The following is an 18,745-nucleotide window of genomic DNA, read 5'->3' as shown; positions in this document are numbered from 1 at the left end:
GGGGACTCGTGCACACCACCAGAGGATCAAAAATTTATCTTTTTAATGCAAAAAATAATTTACAAAAATTAAAATCTCGTAAGAAAATACCTCTTTCTCTTTATATGCTATCGTAATCAATTTCTGTTAATTTCAATCCTATTTGAAGGCTAAGAACTCAAATTTTTTTTTTAAAGAAATCCATAGCGCACCACCCTCTAAGCCATAATATGGTGGACCAAATGTGGCCCTGGGGGTTATCTGACGTGGCCCGCTACTTTTTAAATCAAATTTTATAAAAATGAACTAAGTGGCACACTTACAGATAGCTCAAGTGACCCATGGCAAAATTCCAGAGCATTTAAGCGGCCCATGACACATTTACAGATCACTCAAGTAGGCACATAAAACATTCGCAGATCACTCAAGTGACTCGCGACACAATTCCAAAACACTTAAGCGATCCGTGACACAGTTAGAGATCCCTTTAGAGAGCTGTGACATGTGGCACAGTTTTAGAGCACTTAAGCGGCCCCCCAGTATGGTTGTAGATCACTCAAGTTACCCGTGACACCATGGGCGGAAATACGGGGGGGGGGGCGTGGGGGGGGGCATTGCCCTCCCCCAGCGTCAACGGTGGACTCGACTGATCTAATGTATATATGAATTGACATCATCATCGTGCCCCCCCCCCAGACTTCCAAGTCAATCTCCGCCTATGCGTGACACATTCCCAGATCACTTAAGTGATCCGCAGCATAATTACGGATTACTTGAGTGATGCGTGGCACAGTTCCTGAGCACTTAAGCGGCCCGGACACATTTCCAGATCACTTGGATCCGCGAAATATTTGGGGATCACTAAAGTGGCTCTGTAGAGGACTTATCAATAGGGAGAATGTTAGCTGAGGTGCCCACAAACTAGCGAAAAGTTTTTTGTTTTTGGCGTACCGAGTAAGATGTTACTAGGAATATTTCATATTTTATGCATTTATATTTCATATTCCTTTCTTTCATAATATATTTACCCTTTATAATATTTCATATTATAAAAGGTGGTTGATGACGTAACCATCATCCAATCCTCCCCCGTCATCAAAAGTGAGCAAATCGGAAACCCCTCCCCTCATCGATGCTGACGTAATACTCGAATGAACCCTTAATAATAACATTGAGAATTTTCAAACACAATTCATGGAATTAAGCAAAAAATAATTAAATAGCAAAAGTTGGTTTTTGTTAAAATGTAAGAAATATATATTTATAGATGAATTAATATGGGAATATTGCCAATTCCATTAATAAAACATTATATTTTAATTATTAGAAGTTTGAATGGTTTTTCAGAAATTTTATTGCCTTTAATGTTAACGCTATTTAAATTTTTTAAAAAAGTTTTTTTTAGAAACCCTGGCGAAAGTGAAAAAGATTCAAAAGTTATAAAAATCAAAGATTTATCTCAAACATCATAAGACAATGCAAACAAATTGGGGAAGGATAGATATTATAATTATTATCACTTTGCTCTTGGCAAATATGATTGAGCTATATAAATCGTATAACATTACAAAAACAATTTTTCATAAACTTCAGTAGGCTTATATACCTAAAGGACGAAATTGCTGGAAGAGTACACTCTTAAAGCACATCGTACGCGCTTCTAAAATATGGAAACTTAAAAAGTTAAACACTCTTATTCTATTCGAAAGAAAATGCTTAAAAATTGCTATTTCAAACCCGATAATACTCAGATCGAGCTTTTAAAGCACTACATTCTTTGCACTAAAAACTCAAATATTCTTGTTTTCTTACTTATTTTTGTAAGTTTACAAAAAGAAAAAATATGAAAGCAAGGAAAAAAGTTGCTATTCTTCAGTTAAGAACTATTGCATCCAGACTTGTTAAGATTTCTTTTAGAGAGAGAAAAATATTCGATTCCAAGAGAAGCCTTTTCTTTTTTTTCATAACTTATTTAGGTGCACAGAAAAAGTTTTCATTCAACACAAAGATGAAAGAAGGAAAAGAGAACACGAAATATACTTCAAAATAAGAACGAAAAGGAAGATAAAATAGCGAATTTTTTTTCCTATTTACTCTAGAGCGCCCAAAACGCTAACCCATTTTATAAGAGCGTTTTTTTTTTTCAAGGTTTTCATTTTTATTTTGTACATTAAAAAAAAAAGTTTCATTCGGAAAGAGATGGGCGAAAGAACGCGAGAAGTTTATTCACTGGTGCTCCTAATAGCAGATTATGTGTTTCAAGTATTAATCATTACAGCAATCTCGAAAACGGTTACTCAGCGAGCAGAAAGAAAACATACAAAATTAATGAAATCAATGATAGAATAGATGAAACTCCGTTGTAATTACGAGCTCCAATTTGAAACGGGGAAAAAACCCTTTGCCTATGAAATAAACAAAATGTTATACAAGGTTTGTTTCTTGATTAGTGGAAACGTTAGTGCCGTAAGACAACTGCTTGCATTATGCACGTCGAAAGCAAAACAGCCCGATATTTTTTTAATGCGAAAGTTGAACGAAAAACGTTTTCTGCAAATTAAAGTTTTTGCAGAATCTTTAGTCTTCTATCCACAGTACAACACTGATTATCAATTTTCATGATTTTTTCTTTATCCTGGTAGTGCCTGCTGTATATCCCTTCGTCGCAGATTATCCAAAATTCTCGAAGACCTACATGTACTGTATCAGGAAAACAAACCAAAATTTATAAATTTAACAATATTGTGTAGGTAATCGAATATTGATTGTCTAAATTGAGAACTCACTACTATATAATGCAGAGCCACAGTCGTTATTCGAATGGTTTTCCCATTTTCAATTATTTATAAGTTCAGTTCACACGTGATTTTTCTTACACTCACGCAACTAATATCAGTTCTCACGGGGATTATCAGTTGTCCGAGCCTGATCATTTACAATCAATCGATGAATGCAGGTATACAGTCTAAATTAATCTTGTAAATGTATGCTTTACAGCATAGAACAAAAACGGTTGAGGTGGGGAACATCATTCTATTGCAAATAATTCAAAGGTATTTTTCCTGATCACCTCTACTTTTCATCAAAAAGAGATTCCAGCCCTCCGTCATACAACGGATACGACGGTGCATAAATTTGTATGCAATCGTCGATATCTTACGTTTTTTCTTAACCCTAATGGCATTCGGATGGAAATTTTACGTTCGACTATTTCTTTCCAACATTTTTATTTCTTTTTAAACATCAACAAATGGGAGCCGAATGCATAGTTGTATAATTTTTTCTTTCGTGTAGGAAGCTGTGTTTTTCTCATGTCTTTTGTGGTCAATTTGAAACAGTATTAAGGTCAAGCACTGACACGCACACAGGTGGTTTCGTTTTCAAGAAACACTTTAAAAGTTCGTATCTTATTTCGAATCAATTGTTAAAAATAAAACGTAATTCATAACACTCGTATAAACTCAGCTTAAAGAATAAATTGAGCTGGAAATTGTTTTCTGTGCTTTCTGGAAAAAACGTTTGAAGTCTCACTCAAATTTCTCCCGACGATATTTTTAAATACTCGATGACAAGGGGTAACTGTGAAAGCAAAAAAAGAGTTTAATCATTGATCATAATAACCACCTATGACTGTATTTATACCCTGTGTATACCTACTTCACCAAACACTAACTGACCATATCGCTGCTATATTGCAATTTACTGCCATTAATGAGTTGGGATGGAAATGAAGGCGCTATCTATCTGTGGTCACCTTTCACACGAAGCGGATGTGGGTCCGGAAGAAGTTTTAACAATTGGTATATACTGAGCCTTTCAGACGAGCCGAAATCGGTCCACATCTCCGAAGTGTTCATGCGGGTCCGTACGTCGTCCGCATGTGTCAAAACCTAAGTGCGGGCTCGCATCCGCACATACAAGTTTTGACAATTACCGTATATACTCGTGTATAAGCCGAGTTTTTTTTGTGGAAAAATTCGTTCCCCAAGTGGGGGGGGGGGGGTCGGCTTATACTCGGGTCAGTATTTGATGAGAAAATATCGACCTCCGCAATCAGTAGTTATTTTCGTAGCAGTGTTCAAGAAACCGGCATTATTGGTATGGGATATGTTCAAACCCTACACAACTGATGATGTCAAAGCAGAGGCAAAGAAATCTAAAATATCATTGGTTGGTGGTGGCTAACGCGTTGATTATACAGCCTTTAAATGTTAGCATCAACAAGAATCTCAAAGACTATTTGAGGGATTTGTGGTTCGAATGGATGGGGAGCGTGGAATTCTGTTCGAAATTATCATCCGATCCTTCAAAAAGTGTTGCATCAGCAATGCGATGGACGGAACTAAAGATAATATCCTCTTTGAAAGTGACAATGGCGATGACAGCCCAGATGAGGATAAAAACGAAGATGCCGCACCCTCTATGATGATCTGATGGATTGCGATGAGCTTGGAGACTCAGAAGAAACGGATTAAATGTTTTAATCATTTTCTATTGTAAATTTCCGTAAGCTTTTCGTTTTGCGTTAAAATATAAGATTTTTTTTTGTGAAATGCACGAATTTTTTGGGGGTCGACTTATACACGGGTTTTCAATTTATTGCGGTTTTGGTCGTTCTGAAGTTGAGAGGTCGGCTTATACACGAGTATATACGGTAGGTTATTCGGAGCTATTCACACGATGCGGAGCGAATTCGTCCGCATCTTTGGCTCCTTTTTAATGATTTTGCACGGAATTTTTTAATTATTTGCCATAAATACCCTTAAAAACACCATATGAAGGTCCCTGTTCATCAATAGGATGTACCCACATACGTCTATCCCTCCGTTTCCTTCTGAGATGGATATATAGCAACTTTAACCGCCTTTTGTCCATACTTTACAATTTTATACAATAAAACCTGCCAACAACGGCCACTGACGGGAGCAATATTATAAGCCGTTCTGTAATTCATTACGAATATTTAATTGACTAAAACTTTTAAATTTAATTAAAATTTAAAATTTTCTTTTTAAATGTTTAAAATTATTTTAAAAATAGAAATATTTGTATATTTAAATATTTTTAATTTTTATTCTTTTAATTTTTTTAATCTTTAAAAAAAATACTTTTATTAAACAACGTTATCCACGTACGGCGTTCACTCACCGCCGGATTAAGACATTTGAAGGCCGCACTTGAATAGTTTTAAAGAACATCATTGGATGTTTTTTGAATTTTTCTTTCATATTTTCCAAAAGATAGATTTTTTTTTCAAAATCTTGAAAACATTTAAAAATATTTTCTCCCATCAACTACTTGTGAGGATCGGAATGAAGGCATCTTTATACCCATATTCTATGGCCCTCTAGATTAAACCATCAAACAATGACTCTAGGCTGCCTATGGACACTCTGAATCAGGGATAGAGAAAAATAATTACAAAAATTGGGGAAAAAATAGTTTTTATGCACGAATTTCAAACTCATGTGAAAGGGCATGCGGATTCGCATCCGCTCCGTGTGAAAGGGGCCTTAAGCTCGTTAGGGAAAATATCTTATCTATATTCTTCACCGATTGTATATTCCTCCCGGTTTGAACATGGGACAGTGACAGTAATCTTCACGGTGGTAGACGAACATTTTGCCATATGTATACCAGAAAAACGTTTCAGTGAAACTATATGCATCCCTAAACCACAAAATGCTGTAAATATTCCTCCCGGGAATTTCTAACAAACAAGTGTCTGCCTGAAAGTGGCACGTGTGTATGCAGGGTGAATAGCAAACAGGGCGTACGGCATTTAACTGGCGCACTGTTAAGCCTAATACTTCCAGTTAGAGTATCAAAATAACGTGACGTACCCAGATATGTCATTTATGTTGCAAAGGGTTGCACAGTTATTAAAATATACGCACACTGTCCTCAAAAACCCAATTAGGAAGTTGATGCTCAGTCTCTCCCGAGATCAACAGAAGAAAATTCCATGTTTTTTAATGCAATATTCGTTAGGAAATTTGAATTTAAAAATCAGAGAAAAATTTTGGAGAAGAAACAGTATAAATGAGGGAAAGAAGCACTATCCGTATGTTTATATATTGTTCTTTCCCAACTATTCTCAGATTTTTGAATTCAAACATCTCAATGAATATTGCATTAGGAACGTGGGATTTTTTTTTTTTTAGTTTTTGGTCTCAGGAATGACAGGGCAACAGTTTTCTAATTGGATTTTTGTCTACAAGGTGTCCGGATAAAAAGTTATTTTTATTTTAATAACTGTACAGCTCCTTACAACATAAATGACGTATCTCAGATCTACACGTTATTTGGATACATTTTCTAACTGGAAGTATGCCTTTAAAATCAACGGTTCGCCAGTACAACGTGGCAAGGGGAAGTATGGAATCACCCTGTTGTGCACGTATAATATAGCCATACAATCTAACAAACATAACACGCAATCATTACAAATGCAAACCTAAGGGCTACAACAGGCAGGTTTTCCAACGAGGTGGCTGAAAAAAGATGCCCATAAAAATACTGATGTCAAATATAACCAAAATAAAGCAACCCACTATAAAAGCATATAAAGTATCACGGAAGAAAAAAAGTAATCCACCAACTACTACTTAACCGTACATGCACCTCGTACACATTTCTCTACGGAATTTCTAACGAATTGGTACACGCCGGAATGTACGCGTGCGTTTTGTGAATTTAACATGAAGTTTGCTTGTATGTAGTGCTGCCCTCTGCTTCATTTTTTCTAACTATGAGTGAAGTGCAATGATTGAAGATTTTACTGTTGTAGCAATGTTGCTCTCTGTGGCGGGACTTTCTAACGAGGAGATCGGCTTGCATTCGCACCTCAAAGTGGAACCACAGAAAACCAACTTCAGCCGGCCACTACTGTGGCGACGGTGGGGTTTGAACCCGGGTCCTCGCAATGCGATTCCATCACTATGGCCACTTGACCACTACAGCGGCTAATCCACCAACTGTAGTACGACAGTGAACTGCTATTTAAATGGCCTTGTTTTTCGTATGCGTTCGACATGGAATCGTCGAGAAAAATGACGCAAGTTTCAACTTTATCAACACGACACAATCTAGAAGAGCAGATTTAAATTGGAATTTTTTTAAGGTCCCCAATACTAAGATCTTGCAAAACGAGCTCAAAATATACAATGCGTTTACTTGAAAAATATAAGAATACCTTGTTGCAAGCAACATAGCTAAATAAAGGGTTATAATCCGAAGATAACATGAAACAAAACATCAGAATTCAGTAATACAATAATATCAAATGGTTTACGGAAAATTCATCGACAATAATTCATCATTGGAAAATTCAAAGCTGAGAAAATTCATCGACAACAGTTCGACACGAGTCAGTGAATAAGTGAATAACACGAGTCACAGACAATAAGTGAGCGAGAAGTGACCGAAGGAGTAAGTCAGTAAATGATGCAGTCATTAGTGAGTGACCTAGAGAGAGAGTGGGCGACTTCGTGAGTGAGCGACCCAGTGGTAGACTGAGTGATCTAGTGAGTAAGTGCTCGACTTGGTGATGGAGTGCGTGTCACAGAGTGAGCGACCTAGTTAGTGAGTAAGCGAGTGAGAATAAGTGAAATAGTTAGCGAGTGAGAGACCAGGTGATTGAACGTATAGCAGAGTAAGTAACCTAGGAAGTGAGTGAGTGATATAATGAGCTACCTAGTGACCAGGTGAGTGAGTAATAGAATGGGCTATGTCGTCACTCAGCTAATCTAGTGGCAGGCCGGTTTCGCTCATTTTTCATTCATACACTCGTTCGCTTGCTCACTCGATCATTTATTCACGCGTTCATTCACTCATTTAATCGCTCATTCACATGCATATTCATTCACTCATGTCGAACTGATGTAAGTTTCCTAGCGGTGAACTGCATGATGGTGAATTGTTGTCGGTGAATTTTCCGAACACGATATCAAATGCACCAGCCAATTCAGTGAACTTGCAATAACTTAACCCATAACTGAAATTACATGCAATTAATTAATTATGGAGTGCCCCTCCCCCTTCTCTCTCAAAATGTATCGATGCATATTCTGTGTTCCTTATTGGTCTTAAAATATAAAATTTAAGTTCCCTGATTGATTCTCGCCGTCTTCCTGAGACTGAAGTGTTTAGTGTTTATCCAGCGTACGTATAGTATAAATGACTAAGACAATTCCGAATGATGGGAACTGGATTTCCACCGTTGGCTTTTCTTTTCCCCCCTCATTCATGCGTGAACTTCAACAAATTGTGAAATTTATGCAGAGTAGTAGCGTCATCAACATTGTTGTCCTTGTACTCAGTTTCGTGGCCTTATTTTGAAAGCTAAGAATGGCCTAAGTCATTCTAGATACCATTACCGTATAAGTGGTGGTCATTCTACTCGCATTTATGAGCCAACACCGCCCTATTTCGAACCCTGCTGCTGTTTACGCCATCAACTCAAAAAAAAAAAAAAAAAATTCATTCGGTAAGAAAACGCCCGTTTCCCCACTTGCCTTTGTCTGAAGTTCGAAAAATAGCGCCTTTCGAATAGAAAGTCTGGAAGAAATTATATGGAGAAAAAACCATTTATAGGCGAAAATAAATCTCCGCACAGCGGAAGAAGAAAGAACAAGAACGAAGTCAAGGATCAGGCCATTCTTACTAGAAGAAATATCCATAACATGCAGTGTGTGTGTGTGTGTGTGTGTGTATATATATATATATATATATATATATATATATATATATAAAAAATAGGGAGTTGCAGGACTACCTAAAACATAAAAAGCCTTCCGATCCGACCGCCATATCGCGAGATTGGAAAAAAAAACAGAAAGAGATTTTGATGTAAATATTGACTGGACACACTGATTGCGCACGTGTGAACTAATACATCCAAAGGCGGAAAAAATAGTACGTATAGAGAAATGAAGCTTATCGGTTCAGACAGAAACTGAAAGAGCTTTTTTATCTCATCTGCTACTCTTATTTCCTTATCAGGTGCTACTGACGTCATTCGCAAGCTAAACCTGGAACCATTCAACCCAAGTTATACTCACAAAATATTTCAGAACTTTCGAATTTCCGTGAGGCTTGAAGTTGGAAGATGAACTTGAGAAATTAGAACCCCTTTATACCCATATATGAAGGCGTCTTAGAGAAATGGCCTTTAGCAAAAGGTAGTATGCGAACGGTTATGAACGAACCTATTTGTGATATTTTTAATTCTGATTTTTATGAGGTGAAATTTAAGTTTCATAGTACTCTGAAAGTGAGCCAGCCAATCGAGAGAAAATACGACCAAACGATAGAGACGGAAACCAGAACAAGATTAAGTAGCAATTGTACATCGAATGTGTTGAATAACACGTAAAGAAATATTGCATTACGCCAGTGGTCCTCAGTTCATGCTCCTTCGAGACATCGCCAACCTTTGTCGGGGAAGTCGAGGTGAACTGTCGATATGCGAGCCTGTTCGATGCTTTGAAATATTTCATTATTAGACCATATTGGGGAGCTGCAAGTGACAAAAGTTTGAGAATTTTTGTCAAAATCGAAAGTTTGAGTACTTGAAGAAAATAATCCTATAAACTGCAATTAGAAATCAGAATATTAGTTTTATACAGCCAATTCAGACTTGCATGTCATGAATTAGTATTAATATAAGATCACTTACAACATTCGGGTTCACAAAAAGATCCAATTATAATAGGACCACTAAACAGGGCCGTCTTAAGAGCATCATGGGCCCCGGGCCAAATGATTTTTCTGAGGCCCTACGAGGCATTCTTGAAAACTTTAACCAGATCTCATTTTTGTGAGACCCCTTCTTCGCTTGAGGCCCCCGAACAGTGTCCGGGTAGGCCCATGCCTTAAAACGGCACTGCCGCTAAAGATATGTTCCATAATTTCTTTTCAGAAACGTTACAAAATGGCTTGTTCTTCAAAACATGCTTGTTCTTTTACAAAACTAGAGTGAAATAAGAATAACGTTCGCTTCTCATCCTAGACAAGTTCTGTTACGCCTCAATAAAAAAATCAAATCATGATCCAAAGTAGAGTATTTCAAAAGACAATTACTACAAAACCTGCACTAATTCTGAACAATTAGCATTGAACCATGTGACAGATCACGAAAATTAAGAAATGTTCCGCTCTATTTAATTAAATATCGTTTCCAAGGAATTTTAAAGAAACTAAAACTTCAATGGTTTGCACAATCGTGCCTATACACTAAGTGGATGACAAGGACAAATATTTGTCAGTTTCTTTGTAAGTTAGTTTGTAACTTCGATATATAAATATACTTGTACATACACGAAAAACACATATAAATACAATAAAATTTAACCAAAAAAATATGTGTATGCATAATATACATTCTCGCATCCAAATATACCGATTTTTTCCATGCATATTTCAGACATGCTACCTGGGAGCATGGGCAGGGACGAGGTGCAATTTAAAAGGGATAGGAGGGGGAGGTCAAGACTGCTGTTGTAAGAAATACGGGGTGACTATAAAAAAACTATCCCAACATATGGGCCCCTAACTATCATACCATTCACAGAAACTGAATGAAATTTTGGCATAAGGTATTTTGAGGTATGAGCTCAAGAATGATATGGAAAACAACAGTGTCACTCTAACAGTTACGGTTACAGTGAGAAAATTTCGAAAATATCAAACGACAACACCAAGTTGTTTGTATTGGAATGCGATCTCCATACTGAAAAACACTAAATAGCGTTGGAATGGTACATGTAGCACGAAAATCCCCGGAGCTAGGCAAGGAAAAAGTAAAAAGGACTTTGCCGTGCACCAGAGCATTAATGTTCGTTTCATTCGTCACACCGTTTCTTCGGCAGAGATCCCAGCCTGATTAGTCCTCCACAAAACGAGAAGAAACCAAGAAATGCAAATTTCGGGTTCTACGTAAGACACAGTCATGACTGACGTCGCCACGCTAGGTGAAAGAAAAGGCACTGCGAAATGCGAGCCACGTATGTTGCTTTCTGCCATTCCGAACAAGATGCCGCTTTCAGGGAAAGAACGTGGGGAAATCGTAAAGATTTATTACCTGAATGGACAAAATGCCGCAGAGACATTGCGTGTTTACCGCAGAAACCATGGATTACGTTCCCGCGGAAGCTGTTGCAGAAGTTCATCAGACGATAAGCACAGTTCGACCCGCAAGTGCACGCGGTGTTTCACGTGTTCTGAATCTGCCGAATTCAACTGTCCGCAAGATTCTGCGCTCTGTTCTAAACATGTTTCCGTATCGATTCCAGCGTGTCCAGATGTTGGAAGCGGGAGACTATCAATTACGGCTGGATTTTGCGAATCAATTCCTTATCCGGTACGATGAAGATAGCAGCTGGCCTTTACGCATTCTGTGGACAGATGAGGCGCATTTCTCGTTAACTGGTAACGTGAATTCGAAAAATTGTGTGCACTGGGCAGACAATAATCCACATGATGTGCTTGCACGTCCATTACACGAGGAAAAAGTGATTGTGTGGTGTGGTATAACGAGTACGTTCATCCTCGGCCCTTACTTTTTTGAAGAGGTTACTGCCGGTGATCTGCAAACATGTACAGTAACGAGTGCTCGCTATCTGGACATGTTAACTCATTACGCGATTCCCGCATTGCAAAGGCAAAATGCTCTATCTGAAGTTGTGTGGATGCAAGATGGCGCTCCTCCACATGTAGGGTCTTCAGTCAAACGTGTCTATCCATCTGCCGCATGCAAAGTGTCATCGTGTGTGAAGGAGGTCATGTGGAAAATTTGTGAAACACAGTAAAATGCTTTATTTTATGCTGCTTCTCAGTCCTTATTGATTGTCCTCACTTTTAGCCTATCTACCGCCGGTGATTTTCATGCTACAGTTGCCGTTCGAACGCTATTTAGGGTTTTTCACAAACCCTAAATAGCACAATGGAAGCAAATTGGAATATGGGAGATCACATTCCAATACAAAAAACTTGGTGTTGCCATTTGATATTTTCGAAATTTTCTCACTGTAACCGTAACTGTTAGAGTGACACTGTTGTTTTCCATATCATTCTTGAGCGTATACATCAAAATACCTTATGCCAAAATTTCATTCAGTTTCTGTGAATGGTATGATAGTTAGGGGCCCATATGTCGGGGTAGTTTTTATATAATCACCCTGTATATAATTGTCGATAAAAAGGAATTTTAAAGATTGAAAAAAAAGAGTAATATATACACAATTTCTCACACGTGCTTGAGCTCTTTTCAAAATAGCATTCAGGAATCGATTTCAAACAGAAAAGAACCAAAAGAAAATTAAAATATATATATATATATATAAATAAAATCTACTATCAGGGAACTTTCATTGAATTTCTGTCAGAAGCTTTCGAATTAAGAATTCTTACTGTATTCTTACTGTAATTACCTCATCATTGATTTCATATACTAACGCGACGCTTGATCATTACGAATTCGAACTTGAACGATTACTTAGTAAATGGGGGAAGATTCTCAAAGAAATTACATAGGCGCCCCAGGAAGAGTTCGCAGAAAAGTGTCGGTCCGTAAAATCCAGCGGCGACTGTGGGCTTCAACAGACTTTTTTTTTTATTTCAATTGAATTGAATAAAGAATGACTCATCGGAATGAAATCAAAACGACATATTTGTGAAGGGGTGAGAAAGAATTTAAAAAACAGCGTTAAGCGTTTATCATATTCACCATTTTGTTTATATTATTCAGATTCACGGTCATGACTGAGCTTTGAGTCACGAACTGCTGACATCTGAGAAATTTCAGCGGATTCCGAAGGAGATCCACGTCATGAATCAACGTGAAAAAAAAACAGAAGAGAGATGAGCAAAACTGCAGCAATGCCTTGTCTTTACCGTCTCTCCGAAGAAAAAGTACATCATCCATTCACAACTCCTCACTCTCGTATTGATAAACTTTCTTTTGCTGCTTCTATCCAGAAGCATAGCGACGTGCGTATGATGTACGCATACCTCTTCCATCTCATGATGAGCAAGTAACCTGCTTTAAAAATACACACGCTAAGTTTTTCTAAAGCGCTCATTCATAAGTAATCTCGATAAATATAGGATTTAATTTTATATTTTCATTGAGTAATTCATCCCAAGTCTACAGCTCCCACTTCACTTGAAAATCGAAGGGCATTACCGTATTTTCCTCTGTGTAATCCGCGGATTATGTTAAAAAAGAGGTCAAATATTAAAAAATGCGGATTATCTACCGCTGCGGACAATCTGCAGAAAATGATGGTATCCAGCCGTTATAATAGGTAGAACAACCAGTCAAATGACGAAGTTTTTTTTCTGCAGCTGCTTTGTTTCCCACCAGAACGGAAATACTTTAGATCGGCGGTCAGCGCCATGGAGCTATGAATGGGGATTACGACCTCTCCTTTGGGTCAGCCATTACCTCCTAGAGATACATGTAGTATACCTAGATGTATCTCTCTCTAGGCAGTGCCGTCTTAACGCATGGGCCCGGGGGCCTCAGGAGAAGAGGGGCCTCACAAAAATTAGAATTAGTTGAAATTTTGAGAATTTGCCTGGTAGGGCCTCAAAAAAATCACTTGGCCCGGGGGCCCATGATGCTCTTAAGACGGCCCTGTCTCTAGGAGGTAATGGGTCTTCGCGCAAGACTACATCAGAGTTATACCAACACTTCCTGTAACTATCTCTAGACGACTTTAGTTATACGCGCACGTCTCAGTGAGTAGTGTTTGAGAAACTAAAGCAGTTTGTACGTTACTCCCGCTTCGTATTTTGAAAATTTCCAAAAGAAAACGTATGAGTTACACTGTTCAGTTCAAATTTCAATAAAAAAAACCTGAAGAAATTGGAAACAGAGAAGCCGGCCGTTTATTCGACATCGATGAGTCCGACTTTGGAGAAAGAATAAAGAAAAATTTGAAAAAAGTTGAGAAAAAACAAAGATCTTTCCGTCATAGAAATGCATTTTGGCCATCATTGGAAGACGAATTACATCGCTGTATTATATCAGAAAATCAGAGAAAAAAGGAGCACCAATTTCAACTATAAAGACTCGTTCAAAGGCAAAGGCTCAAGAGATGATTTAAAATTTTAAAGGCGGTCCCACTTTAGAGGAAGTATAAGATAACATATCTCCTCTAAGGGTCCCAGGTAGTGTTACCGGTTTATGAGAAGAAAAAAGTTAGCTTTTCGAAATCGTAAAACTGTAGGGCAAATGTTACCGACAGATTGGGAAGAGAAATCGGGAGAATTTTACAAATACACAAAAAAAAAAAAATAATAATAATAATTGCTGAAAAAGAATTTTGTCGATAGCGATATTTTTAATATGGATGAAGTGCCATTACGATTTCATTGTCTGATTGTTGATTACGAATAGGATGTTGATGCATTACGAGCGAACAATATTTCGATTAGCACGATAGGACACGAAAAATTTCATTTACAGTGGTTTTATCCTGTTTGGTTATGGTTATATTCAAACGAAACACAATACCAAAAAAGTTTTCCGAAAGGATTATAAGTTCGGTGCAACCCGAAAGGTGGATGAATGAGGAAACCATGATTTCGTAGCTAAATAGTGTATGGCGTAAAAAAACATTTTTAAGCCATATGCTCTCCTAATCATGCATTCAATGAAAGCTCATATTCAAGAAAACGTAAAAGACGCCTGCAAAAATTGTGGTGCTTGTCTTTCAGTCATACCTAACGGTTTTACTGAGAAGTTGCAGCCTTTAGATTCAGGAATACGCAGGCAGGGGGCCGTTGCCTTCCCCCCCCCCCGGCTTTCGAAAATACACTAAAAATTGTGTGTATGTATATATATATATATATATACAATTTTTAGTGTATTTTCAAATGTACTCATACATTGAGTACATGTGCTTTGCCGCCCCCCCCCCCGGAAAAAGTTGAAATGACGGCCCTGTGTGTAAGCAGGTAAAGCAGGTAGTTTAAAAGCAAAGTTAGTGATTCACGGAAAGAGGTGACTATAAAAACCATTAGAGTTCATTCACAAAATGTGAACTCACAAAAGTTGCACTCCAGTGATTCTGACTCTGAATATGAAAATCCTCTTGATGATTACACGGACTCTCGAATTAGATGAACTGTTGCGCTAATTTAATTCCGATTCAGATGAGTCTGAATTTGAAGGTGTTTGATTGAACTGTAAATTTTGTTTTGTGTAAATATTGCTATTGTTTCGTTTCATTAATTAGTGCACTAATGGATTGATTACTGAAACACAAAAAGTAAGTTTTTATTATTCTTTTATCTTACGGATTATACACAGGAAAATACGGTAATCCATTTTGGACTATTAAAAAAGACGTAAAAGGATGCAACACGACATTAACTCAGTGAAATAAACTTTTCGAAACCCACGATTCACATAATCCCCGAAATAACTGCGTGATATCGAAGATGCCAAAAATTATTTCCTGCCGTCGTTCTTTTTATTTTCAATTATGCACACACACACTCATATCTACCAGTGACACAAATAATTCCTATACGCTTAACAAACTTTAATTTCAATGCAAGAATGATTTATTTATTTCTTCACATCTCAACAGGCAAGCATTACCCAATTACAGAGATGGACAAGAGAAATACAAAACACAAATACAAAAGGTGAATACAACAAAGTACAAAAAAACAAAAACGAGTGGGACAATGATTAAAAGTACGATACTGAGAAATACATACGGAAAAGCATAATAACATGAAGATTCAATACTAACATAAAACTTTTAAGAAATTCTCTTATAGTTGAATTGAACACACACACACATATCGGGTTTCACGATAAACTCCAACCAAGAAAATTTCAGTATATATAGTATTCAAGGACATAAAATATTTACTGAATTTATAAGTAATATTTTGAAAGCTTTAAAACCTTTTCTTCGTTCCATTTACTCTTTTCCTCATCTCAAGACCCAGGAAAGATGCCGCGGATCATGCCTAAGTTTCGGTCGAAAGGACGATGGAAGGAAAATGAGTAGAAAAAGTGGGGGAAACCTCTCCTATTAATGAAATAGCAGTCTGATGGCCCACCTGACTACTTCAGGCAGAAACTCGCGCCACGACATCGGAGCTCATGAGCTCGACTCCCGAGGGAGTCGTGCAAATGACGAGAACGAGAAGGTACTATAACAGACCCGAAGCAGTGATTTATCAACTGAGTTTCTCTCATGGAGGGGAAAGTCTGCCGCTGGAAGACAGGGAGGTGTTGAATGTTTGATGTACTTTGGAGTTGATGAATGAACGAAAGCGGACGAGCTTGAATACGCTACTTACTAGTCATCGAGGTCCGAGATTGGGGTAATGAAATATCATATCCTCCATTCCCGCAGAGAGAAAAATACACCACACTAATTTCACTTCCCCCCCCCCCAAATCTATTAAGAAAATGTTATGTGGACTCGGTAACTCAATTTTCAACAGCAACAAATAACACTATTGAACATATCCCTTTCGCGGCCACCCGTTGAATAAATTGGGTGTTGCCGCGTTTGCAGCAAGGTACTTAATTATAGAATCCATCAACTCATGAATTCCACAGGTAAGTCATGCCATTTGACGATGCTGAAACGTTGCGCAGCCTTCACTTCAACTTTTTTTTCAGAAAATATGAGAATGAATAAAAATCGTTCGAAAATGACAATCGATAGTGATGTGGGTGAACAAAAATTATTCTTACGCCTTGCTCTTATCTTATGTTTTAAGTTATGAAATACCAATATAGCAATGAAAACGGTGTACAAGAAATTTCATATGCAAACAAGTGTTTGACCAAATGGCAACGCCCATCTAACAACTTCTAAAAGAGGTTTCTACTCTCCCCCCCCCCCTTCACTATCGTATCCTAAGAAACCACGCTCGGGTTTTGTGTGTGTTTGTCGTTTCTGGATACAACCTACAGAAAGCAAATTACCTAAATGCCAAGTTTCCATGGGAGAAGTGTCGTGCTATAAAAGTTGAGCCTAAGAAAAAATATTTTTTTGTGGCGTCAAACTACACATGTAGTGTGCGAATGGTTTCTTTTTCATCTGATGGGATATATACGTTAAAAATTTAAATGTTAAATACATTATCAATGCGTTACTTTGCGTTACTGATAGTGAAGTTTATTTCATAGAATGTTATTCCTATAACACTATGGATAAATTCAACTGAAAAAAACTTCCAAGACGACTATTTTTGCAATTTGCCTATGACACACCGGTAATACCTGAATCCGGTATAATTCATCTTGATAAAGTGAATAAATCATTGAACGTTATGGTCAGTAAAAATCCTCCAAGAAAGGAATAATTTAGCTTAATTCTAACTAGAAAGGCTTGGCAAAAATAGAAGTAAAAAACATGGAAAATTAGTCTACAGATCGATCGGTACACAGAAATTCAACGTTCTTTAGGGTTTGGCCACATCCTCTCGATTCTTCTTTCCATTGCGTGAGCAGCAATGATATAGTACATATATATAAAGTCAAAGGTCGCGTTCCAGACAACAGAAATAGACCGCAAATGGTCAGGAAATATAGGAAAAAAAAAAAAACTGTCGGCGGAAACCAACCTGCCATGTCTGTCTTCATCAGAAGAGCAAGGGAAAAAAACATACTCGAGTAAGGAAAATGGTTCCCTGAAATGATTGATATGGGGTTGTTTTCTCGATTGGACCGTAACAAAACACGGCATACATCAAAAATACAACATAAACATAATACTATGATCATGTTTATATCGTGTATGCATGCATTTATTATTTTTCTTCCTTGTTCAACATTTAATAAAACACAGTTCGACTTTTTTGATTCCTAGAATAATTTTCTCCATTCCTTAAAATAACTTTGTCATTATTTCAGTGAATAACTGGTTATTTATAAACCACATATTGAATCGACTGAAAACATGCGCGCTTGTTCAAGGAAACGTCAATTCCGAATTCAGAGGCTAAACAAAATAACATACCAATATTCGAAATCGACTTGGGCATTGTAACTTTTTTTTATTCTCGTGACGTTAACGAAATTTCTTTTTCCCCATTATAAATTTCGAATGCCTTTTCTTCGCATCAGCATACCCTTAATACATACTATTATGTGAATAACTTCCGACGCGAAAATAGTAATATGCATGTTTTTTTCCCAACTGTAATGTAGGGGGGGGGGGGGGAGGAATGAACCCCGATCCGAAAAATATAACCGAACAATATTTCATTTTATTTCTATGCACAGGATCTTGTATTTTTATTTCGTTCGCAAGAGGAGAGCTGTGCAAAGCTGGAAATCAGCCAGATGGAAGGGTATCAAATTGATGACATTCTGAACACTTGAAGACAACGGATCCGATTATCTGTCTAATTCTTAAAACTTAGGAAAAATAGGAACAATTTTTTCCCCAACAGAAAAACTTTTTGCTCTGATATTATTATACATCACAAGAAAAACAATTTTTCGACAACCTTTCGAGTGAAAATTAAAAAAATAAATATGTAATCCAATTTTGGAGAAAGTACGGAATGAAGCGTTAAACAAAACAAAATCTAGCTGATAAGTCACATGAATGAACAATTTTTCATGTTTCAATGTATTCTAGAATTTAATAATTATCCACAGCAAATGTTGAAATAAACAAAATAGAATAACAAATAAATATGAGAATACTTATAAAGAAAATTCATCATGCCCGATTCAACAGTTTGGCGCCTAAATTCATACATAGCGTGACTTTTT

The 18,745-nt window shown here is 37.2% G+C and overlaps 1 protein-coding gene across 9 annotated transcripts in view; it reads right to left on the bottom strand.

Annotated features, from left to right (window-relative positions):
- Positions 1-18,745, bottom strand: part of LOC149078955 (plasma membrane calcium-transporting ATPase 2-like) — a 167,879-nt gene that overhangs the window by 116,908 nt on the left and 32,226 nt on the right. The window lies entirely within an intron of this gene.

Source organism: Pholcus phalangioides, unplaced genomic scaffold (genome assembly GCF_987345545.1).
Source record: "Pholcus phalangioides strain wild (caught in Gottingen) unplaced genomic scaffold, Ppha-v1.0 ptg000013l_1, whole genome shotgun sequence".
Lineage (NCBI taxonomy): Eukaryota > Metazoa > Arthropoda > Arachnida > Araneae > Pholcidae > Pholcus > Pholcus phalangioides.
The sequence above is the reverse complement of the archived record's forward strand: the minus strand, read 5'-3'. Positions and strand labels throughout refer to the sequence as shown.